Source organism: Bactrocera oleae, chromosome 3 (genome assembly GCF_042242935.1).
Source record: "Bactrocera oleae isolate idBacOlea1 chromosome 3, idBacOlea1, whole genome shotgun sequence".
Classification (NCBI taxonomy): Eukaryota; Metazoa; Arthropoda; class Insecta; order Diptera; family Tephritidae; genus Bactrocera; species Bactrocera oleae.
The window spans coordinates 57,463,947-57,472,880 of record NC_091537.1 but is presented as its reverse complement, the minus strand read 5'-3'; the positions used below and the strand labels follow the sequence as shown (position 1 = coordinate 57,472,880).

Here is an 8,934-nt window from a genome sequence, read left to right as displayed (position 1 = left end):
GGTGCTCTTATTCTTTTTGCCGGTTATCCCGCGTTCAACGCCCGCAGATGAGCTGAACGCTTGCCTGAAATCTTCATATCTTTGGAGAAAAGTCGAGAAAATCACACTATCAACGAACATGCGTCTTTTTTTACAGCAAGACTCAAATATTTTCGCAACAACTTTTAGACATAGAGAAGGGCAAAATTCTAATTGATCCTGCCACAAACGAGATTTCTTTTCACAGGATTTTTGTCACATGCAACATATTCAAGCTTTTTTCGACAAAATATTTCCAAATTTAACAATTAATTACAAAAATCAAATTGACTTTATGAACGCAAAATTTTAGCACCAAAACTTTAACAAACTCAATGATCAAATTCAATTGAAACTTCCCGGCGAAGAAATCAACTATAAGTCAATCGGCACGGTAATGGACGAAGAACAAGCTGTTAATTATCCAGTTAAGTTTTTAAACTCATTAGGGCCACCTGGAATACCGCCACACACACTAAAATTGAAAATTGGATCACCCTTAATGTTCATTCCCAATTTAAACGCAACTAAATTCTGCAACCGTAAATTCAAAGGCGTACTGATTCCAGGAATACCGATGATTTCCAACGATTTACCGTTCGAGTTTAAGCGGCTCCAATTCCCTTTGCGTCTTGCTTTTGCAAAAACTAGCAACAAAGCTCAAGGTCAGTCGTTGACTATCGCCGATTTAAATTTGGAGAATTCGTGTTTTTCACACGGCCAATTATAATATGTTGCTTGCTCCCGAGTCGGCACATCTAAAAACTTATACGTTTATACTCCAAATGAAAAAACGAAAAATGTAGTCTACCCACTGACCTTAAGATGAGTTTTAACGAACTAATGATTCTGCTTTGTGAAAATGGTCATTGCTCATATTGTTTATATTTATAATTACTAGCTTTTTGTTCTATTAATTTAATTTATCTTTGCTGTTTTTATTCATAAATTGAAACAAAAGTCTTCTATCTGTCATTTACATTTGATGAAATTATTTTAACTGGTTTTAAGTAACTATCAAAGTACTTTATCTTATTTATATCGTTTATATTATATTTATCACGTATATATTATATTGCTTTAGTTCTTTAAAAAAAAAATTACATTTTATATTTTATTGTTCCGATGCCCGATATTCATATCAATGATAAGAATGATATTCTATTTACTAACATGCATATGGGTGTAGGTAATAATCTTCACCCGCTCAAGAAGAGAATAGAAAAAAATGAATAGGAAGATAATTTAATATATTTAAGAGATGAATTAAATATTTAATGTTGTAATTTTGTTGGTTAAGAAAAATAAAGCAAAATCTAGCCCGGCGATAGTGTTTTGCTTCCAGCGTTATTATTTCTTCATCAGCCTCAACAATTTCTAAATTATTTCTGTTTTGCAATGGCGTGATTAACTCGGTAGGTAAATATGTTTTAGCTACTTGAATTGAAGTGTGATTCAGGCAGGTTCTGTAATTCACTTCCGAGTAATTTTTAAGCAAATTCACTTTCAATCCGACACTTGGTGTACTATCTTTCCCTTTCACTATTTAGTTTCTACATTTTTTAACATTGATTACCTCATAAAGGTAATTTATATGTAATCTTAATTATTTTAAAGTTTTTTACCGAAATTTTTATACACATGTATATAAATATATTTATTTATTTAACAGCAGTTATTCAATATACATACATTTCATTTGTTCGTAACTAGTCTTACTCTTATTTTATTACATTCTCCTCAGAAACTTCTATCAGAATTATAATGGTATTCAAATGTCTTTTGATTTAGAAAAAAAGAAAGAAAAAGTAATAGCATTAACATGGGAAGGATCCACGTTTGAAACTGCCCATTCAATTTATGTACCCGCAGATGTTATTGAATATTCTACAGCAAGCAGGGAACTAATGTTTTTTCTTGAAGTCCCTGTAGACAATATACATACATATGTTAAAGTCTCTAACAATTATGACATTTTGATTGCACAACTCAGTAGTAAGAACTTCATGAAGTTCTGCAAATTTGATGTGATGATGTTCGGGAAATCATAAAATTGAAACTTGTTGTTAGAGCTGTAGTTGTGTTCAATTCCATCAGTTTTCTAATTACTGGATATTATTCAGAAAATTTTTTAGGGAAAATAAAATTACCTATAATAAAGAGACCTTATGCAGTAGTAAATCGACTGCAGGCAATATAGGTATATCGATCTCTATGCATTCTGGGTAGAGTATGAACTACAACTTTGCTGTATGTTGCACCCTCACTTTTGTGAATAGTTATTCCCTCAGCTGAAACAACTTGAAATTGCTTCTTTTCAATTGAAATTTGTTCATTTCTTTTATATTGAAAAGATCTCAGAACTTACTTAATTGGTGTCCAGGAATTTTCTAGAGGATGGGGCTTCTTTTAATATAATATCAAACCAACAGAAGGTTCCAAGAATTTAATCCACATAGTTGCTGAAAAAGAACAATGGAAATCAATTTGCATAAGTTGTCCAGTTACCTTATTAACTAAGCCATCACACGTGTAATATCCACCTATCTCCAACAGGTGATCACCAAACATTTCGAGTATAATCGGTATGCCAGCGAAGGGGCTGTCTGTTTTTATACTCTCGCAACCTGTTGCTACAGAGTATAATAGTTTTGTTCACCTAACGGTTGTTTGTATCACCTAAAACTAATCGAGTTAGATATAGGGTTATATATATATAAATGATCAGGATGAAGAGATGAGTTGAAATCCGGGTGACTGTCTGTCCGTCCGTCCGTCCGTCCGTCTGTCCGTCCGTCCGTCCGTCCGTCTGTCCGTCCGTGCAAGCTCTAACTTGAGTAAAAATTGAGATATCTTTATGAAACTTGGTAGACATGTTTCTTGGTACCGTGAGACGGTTGGTATTGCAGATGGGCGTAATCGGACCACTGCCACGCCCACAAAACGCCATTAATCAAAAACAAATAACTTGCCATAACTAAGCTCCGCAATAAGATACAAGACTGTTATTTGGTACACAGGATCACATTAAGGAGGGGCATCTGCAGTTAAAACTTTTTTTTTAAAAGTGGGCGTGGTCCCGCCTCTAATAGGTTCAATGTGCATATCTCCTAAACCGCTAATGCTATAATAACACAATTCACTAGAAGCAAATGTTTTTAGCACTTCTATTGACGGTGTGAAAATAGTTGAAATCGGGTGGCAACTCCGCCCACTCCCCATATAACGGTACTGTTAAAAACTACTAAAAGCGCGATAAATCAAGCACTAAACACGCCAGAGACATTAAATTTTATCTCTGAGATGGTATGAGATGAATTTATAGGAACCGCGTTCAAAATTAGTCAGTGGGCGGGGCACAGCCCACTTTTATTTCAACCAAATTCGGTGCATAACGTTCTTTTCATGTTTCTATGTCATAGTGCGAAAATTGGCGAAATCGGACTACAACCACGCTTACTTCCCATGTAACACCATTTTCAATTCCATCTGATTCTTTCACTTTCCACTATGCAGGTAACAATGATTATATCGGGGTAAAACTTTGCGTGAATAATACGTTTAAAGTATGCCACCTTGCGGCCAAAAATTGTCTAAATCGAACCAAAACTGTTCAAACTCCTAAGTACTAAATATGTGGACCCCAGTGCCTATAGTTGACCTTCTACTGAAAATATCAGTCAATCCACAAAGAAATCTCAAACGAGTATACCATTTGACTTTGCGAAAGTATAAAATGTTCGGTTACATCCGAACTTAGCCCTTCCTTACTTGTTAACATTTGTTTTAATCTTGCATCAACAGTGCTAAACATACGATTATGATTAGTTTTAAATCGTTAAGCCCGGAATATAATGAATAAACTATGTCATTGCTAAGTGGCCTCAACTCCCTATTCAAATGGTTAGGTGTCGGTCCTCCCGTTCTGAATGTAAAATAAATGCTGCTTTACCTGTGGTGCGCAAAGAAGAACTTTTAAGGAACTAGGATTGAACCAAGGTGTAGAATTGAAATGATGGATAAAGGCTTGATATATTGCAGATATCAAACGACTCTCAATCGAATTATACACGGTTTGGTACGCCTTTTAACAAAATCGCTACCATCTCTAAAGTACATGACAACCCCGCTTTCTGGTAAATTATCATCTTCAACTTTTTTTTATGATCACTGTCTTGTGCTCTTCGTTTTAAAATCAGTTAAGTAAAGAGTTTCTAACTGAACTGGCCGCTAAACATAGCGGTCTAAAATACCAGCTACGAATATTTCAGTCGAATCTGAAGGAAGGTTCTGAAGTTCCGCTCTAGGTTTAACTATTCGAAGATAAGCATTTATAAAAAGAAATTTTCTTTTTTAGGAAAAAGTGTGGTTTTGATAAGCTTGATCTCCAAGCCAACAAATCGTCATCAAAATACATATTTATTTTACTATCAGACAGGAAAAGTTCAAAATCATTTAAATTCGGAACGTCTTCTGTAGTAAGATTTAAATTTAAAACATTTTCAATGTGGAAAACTTTTCTTTTAACCTTTCTAAATTTTAAATTGTTTCTATAAGAGGTAACAATATTTGCGTTGAAGGCATTGGTTGATATGGTATATCAAAACGACAAAATTGTTGCCCTCTTATTTCTCTGGTAGAAGACCGACTGTGGTTATGCTTTTGATAACCCAAATTTTTTTCCTAGTGGCTTACTAAACCATCTGTAGAAATATAATTTGAAATGAAATTAATGACATCTAACAATGTCTGACGATCTTCAAGGCTGCTTCTGGGTGCATTATTAAGCCCATACATGTCATATACATGCTGAAAACCTTTTTATTGAATTTGTATACGTTTATATGCAATCATATGTTTTGATATGAAATTCCCTTATACAAGGTGCGTTCCAAAGTAAACAGTAAAAAAGTAACAAAGTAAACTCTAGTGGCGCCTTCTATATGTCAACTAGTGCGTTAGAATCTGATATTTATTTATTTATTTATTCCAGGATACAAAGTACATATTACATACAAAGTATGCACCTATAGAGGTGTTACAAAACACCTGTACATAGGCCTGGTAATATTAGTTTATTATAATTAAGTACTAATCTATTAATAACAATGGCATTTATAATGAAAAACAAAAGAAAACATAGTATTTTTATGTATTAGTGTCTACAATCCACTCAGTTATTTTCTTTTTGCTTGCTTTATTTTTAATATTTAACAACTTTAGACTCAGCGGTAACATATTGTAGTATTTAATTGCTATATATTTCGAGTCTATGTAAGATATATTTTTATTAATCTTTGGTAACTGTAACGGTTTAGCTCTAGCCTTACCTTTATATTCATTAAATACCTCTCTACAATCGGAATAATGATAATATAGTGACTCAGAAATGAATTTCTTTTTAATACTCAGTACGGGTGTTCTCTCGTTTTTATCCCATAAATGACTAATTAATTTATCTTGTATTTTTATTAACAATTTTGTAACATTCTTATAACTACCTCCCCAGGCAATAATTCCATAGTTGACTATACTATCAAATAATGCGTAATAAATTGTTTTTAGTGCTTTCTTGTTCATTATATTTTTAAACTTTGAGAATATAAATAGAAAATATCTAGTTTTTTTTATGACTTCTTTGATATGAATATCCCATCTCATATGACTATCAAAATATACACCTAAGTATTTACTATTATCAGTTCTTTTAATGGTCTTATCATAAATTTTTAACTCCAAACTTTCTGGAATACTGTCTTTATATGAACCGAAAGTTATGTAGTTAGTTTTTCCAACATTTAGAGTTAAGTAATTATTACACATCCAATTCCCTATTAAACTTAACTGCACATTCATTTGTGATTCAGCTTCCGCCCAAGATTTACCTACACATTTAACTATTGTATCATCTGCATAAGCTGCTAAACAGTTTTCAGATAGTTCCTTAAAGATATCATTTACATATAGAAGAAAAAGCAGTGGTCCCAAGATTGTACCTTGCGGCACCCCTATTTGAACTTTACATGATTTGCTTTTACCCCGTTAACTTTAACTACTTGATATCTGTTTTTAAGGTAGTCACGAATTAAATCAACAGCGATTCCTCTGATTCCATATCTATATAATTTATCCAGCAATAAAGCATGATCTACTGTATCAAAAGCTTTTGCTAAATCCAGGAAAGCTATCACTGTTGAATTATTTTTATCAATATTAGTGTATACAAAACTGGTAATTGCTACAATTGCATCCTTAGTGCCTTTATTTTTTAAGAAGCCATATTGGTTTTTCGCAATAATTTTTGAGTCTGTTATGAAGTTATAAATTCGTTTATGAATAATTTTTTCAAAAACTTTTGCTATATTAGAAATTAAGGATATTGGACGATAATTATTCGTTTTATATTTGTCTCCTGATTTATGGATTGGTAGGATTTCTGCACATTTTAATCCATTTGGCCTTATTCCTATAGTCATACAGTTATTAAAGATAAATTCCAATGGTTTACTAATAAATTTACTTATTATTTTTAAGACTTTAGTGTTAATTCCATCAACTCCCCCAGCTTTGTCTTTTAGGTTTCTGATTACTTTTTCAATTTCTTGTTCATCAGTTGGCTTAAAGAAAATTGACTTAGTATTATTTTCTATATTATAAACCGTACTGTTATCTGTTTTTTTTTATTTTAGCAGCAATATCTATACCCACATTAATAAAAAAATTTACAAAAGTATCAGCAATTTCCACAGAGTTAGTGATCTTCACATCATGTTCGATACAGTAGTCTATATCTTTAGATGCCTTTACATTTTTACCTAATTTATGATTTACATAATTCCATAAGTCTTTACTACAATTAGATTTACTATTTATCGAATTACTCTCAAAATTACACTTAATAATTATTAAAACTTTGTCCAGTTTTTTACAGTAAGTATTGTATTTTGTTTTTAGTTCTATATTATCTTTATTTTTTTTCCATTAATTGTGTAACTTCTCTTTAGGACGACATCATGCCAATCGTAATCCAATTTTTACGGTTTAAATTTACGATTGTTGTGTTTTGGTTTTACATGAGCATTTTTTATCAAATTTTGTATTTTAGCTATGAGACTATTAGTAGCAATATTTGGATCCTGTATATTTAATATGTCTTCCCAAAGTACATTTTTACTATTTTTCTCCAGCATTTTATAACTGAGATAGTTCTTAGGTTATTTATGATTTAATAATTTATGCGTATTTAATGACAAAAACAAAATATAATGATCAGTGATCATTTGTTTATATGTAATTGATTTTACGTTGGGAATATTTGTTTTAACGAACATATTATCTATATATGATCCATCCTCACTATAAGGCCTGGTAGTATTATTAAAAAATGGTATATAATTCATATCTAAAACACTTGATAGTAGTAGATCTGAGTTATAGTCTACATCATTTAAATTTATATTGAAGTCTCCAACTAATATATGATTTTTAATCTTAGAATTAGTATCCATGTATATTTTTAAATTATTAATAAATTCATCCTTAGGGATGTCATGACATCTGTACATTCCAGTTAACTTTAAATTTAAATTATTGTTAATACTTATACATGTAGAGAGAAAATTGCAACGCCAGTTGTATCTACCGATGTGGAGTGTTTTAGAGCATTTGAGACATATATTGTTACTCCATCTGCCTTATTTATACTGCTTTGATTATAATGTATGCTATAACCATTTAATGAATATAATTTATGTTCAATTAAATTCCACATTTCACTACAAACTATAACATGTGGTTTACATATTAGACTTTTTAGAAAAAGTTCAAGTTTTTCAAAATTGGCATTGATACTTCTGATGTTGATATCAGGTATGATAATATCATTGACAGCGGACTTCTTGTTTAAATCTTCTAGATTATCTACAGAATCCTCAATAATACAATTCAAATCTTGATTACTATTATTATTCATTTTTGGTGAAATTGTGTTATATGTTCTAAGTTGATGCCCCCTTTGGTTCAAGGACTTTAGCGACAGCTCTTATGGCCAACATAGGTAACTTATTGGACATCGCACTGAAATAAATGTTAGAAGACACTTCAAGAATTAAGCTATGTTTGTTCTTACTATTAGTAAAGTCAGCTATAATTTTAAAGTCCCCATCGAAATAGGCGCTGTTTCTGTTACAAATATCATCAATTAGTTCTTCCTTGCTCATGTCACTTTCTATATCAAAACTTTTGATTTTGGGAGCATTTATTTTCTCCTGTACCACTTCAAAACTTTCACCTAGTTTTTCAGTCAGTAGGTCTTTGGTTCTTACGACATCTTGCTTGCTTTTACACTTAACTATCACTGCACCCGATTTTGTTGTCATTACATTTTTTATTTGAGCACTTGTATTAGTATAAATATTTTTTTTAACTAGTTGGGCATAGTTTTTATCCGTTTCTTTATTCTTGGTCTTAACTACAATCGCTGGAACTTTTTCAAACACTCTTTCTTTCTTATCCTCTTTTAAAATTTCAGCGTACGACTTACATTTGTTTACTTCTGCTTTATTTATTTCCAGTAATTCAGTTAATAATTTGTTTTTAGATTTCAATTCATGATTTAAATCACGTAGCAGTTCTATTTCAACCTTGGCATTCAGGAGCTGTTCATCCTCATTGTTTCTCACTGTTTTATTGAGAAGATCTTGTGAGCTTGATGTATCTAACATTACACTGCTGCTCAAACATAACTTAAGATCTTCTTTTTCGTGCTGTTTTATATATGCTATTATTTTTCTTGAGTTTTTATCCAGCGTGGCGTCGTCGGATGAGGTTATGTTTACATCATCATGATCCGGACACACAATCAATCGCTTACCCACGTAAAAACCTTTTTTAAATCTGTTGAAGTCACCTTCAACA

General features: G+C 31.7%; 1 long non-coding RNA gene across 1 annotated transcript; it reads right to left on the bottom strand.

Annotated features, from left to right (window-relative positions):
* Positions 1-291: 291 nt before the first annotated feature.
* Positions 292-986, bottom strand: LOC118681804 (uncharacterized). Its single transcript, XR_004977550.2, has 2 exons — positions 838-986; positions 292-776 (listed from the first exon to the last, which is right to left on the bottom strand). It is a non-coding gene; the product is annotated as an uncharacterized lncRNA (long non-coding RNA).
* Positions 987-8,934: the final 7,948 nt, after the last annotated feature.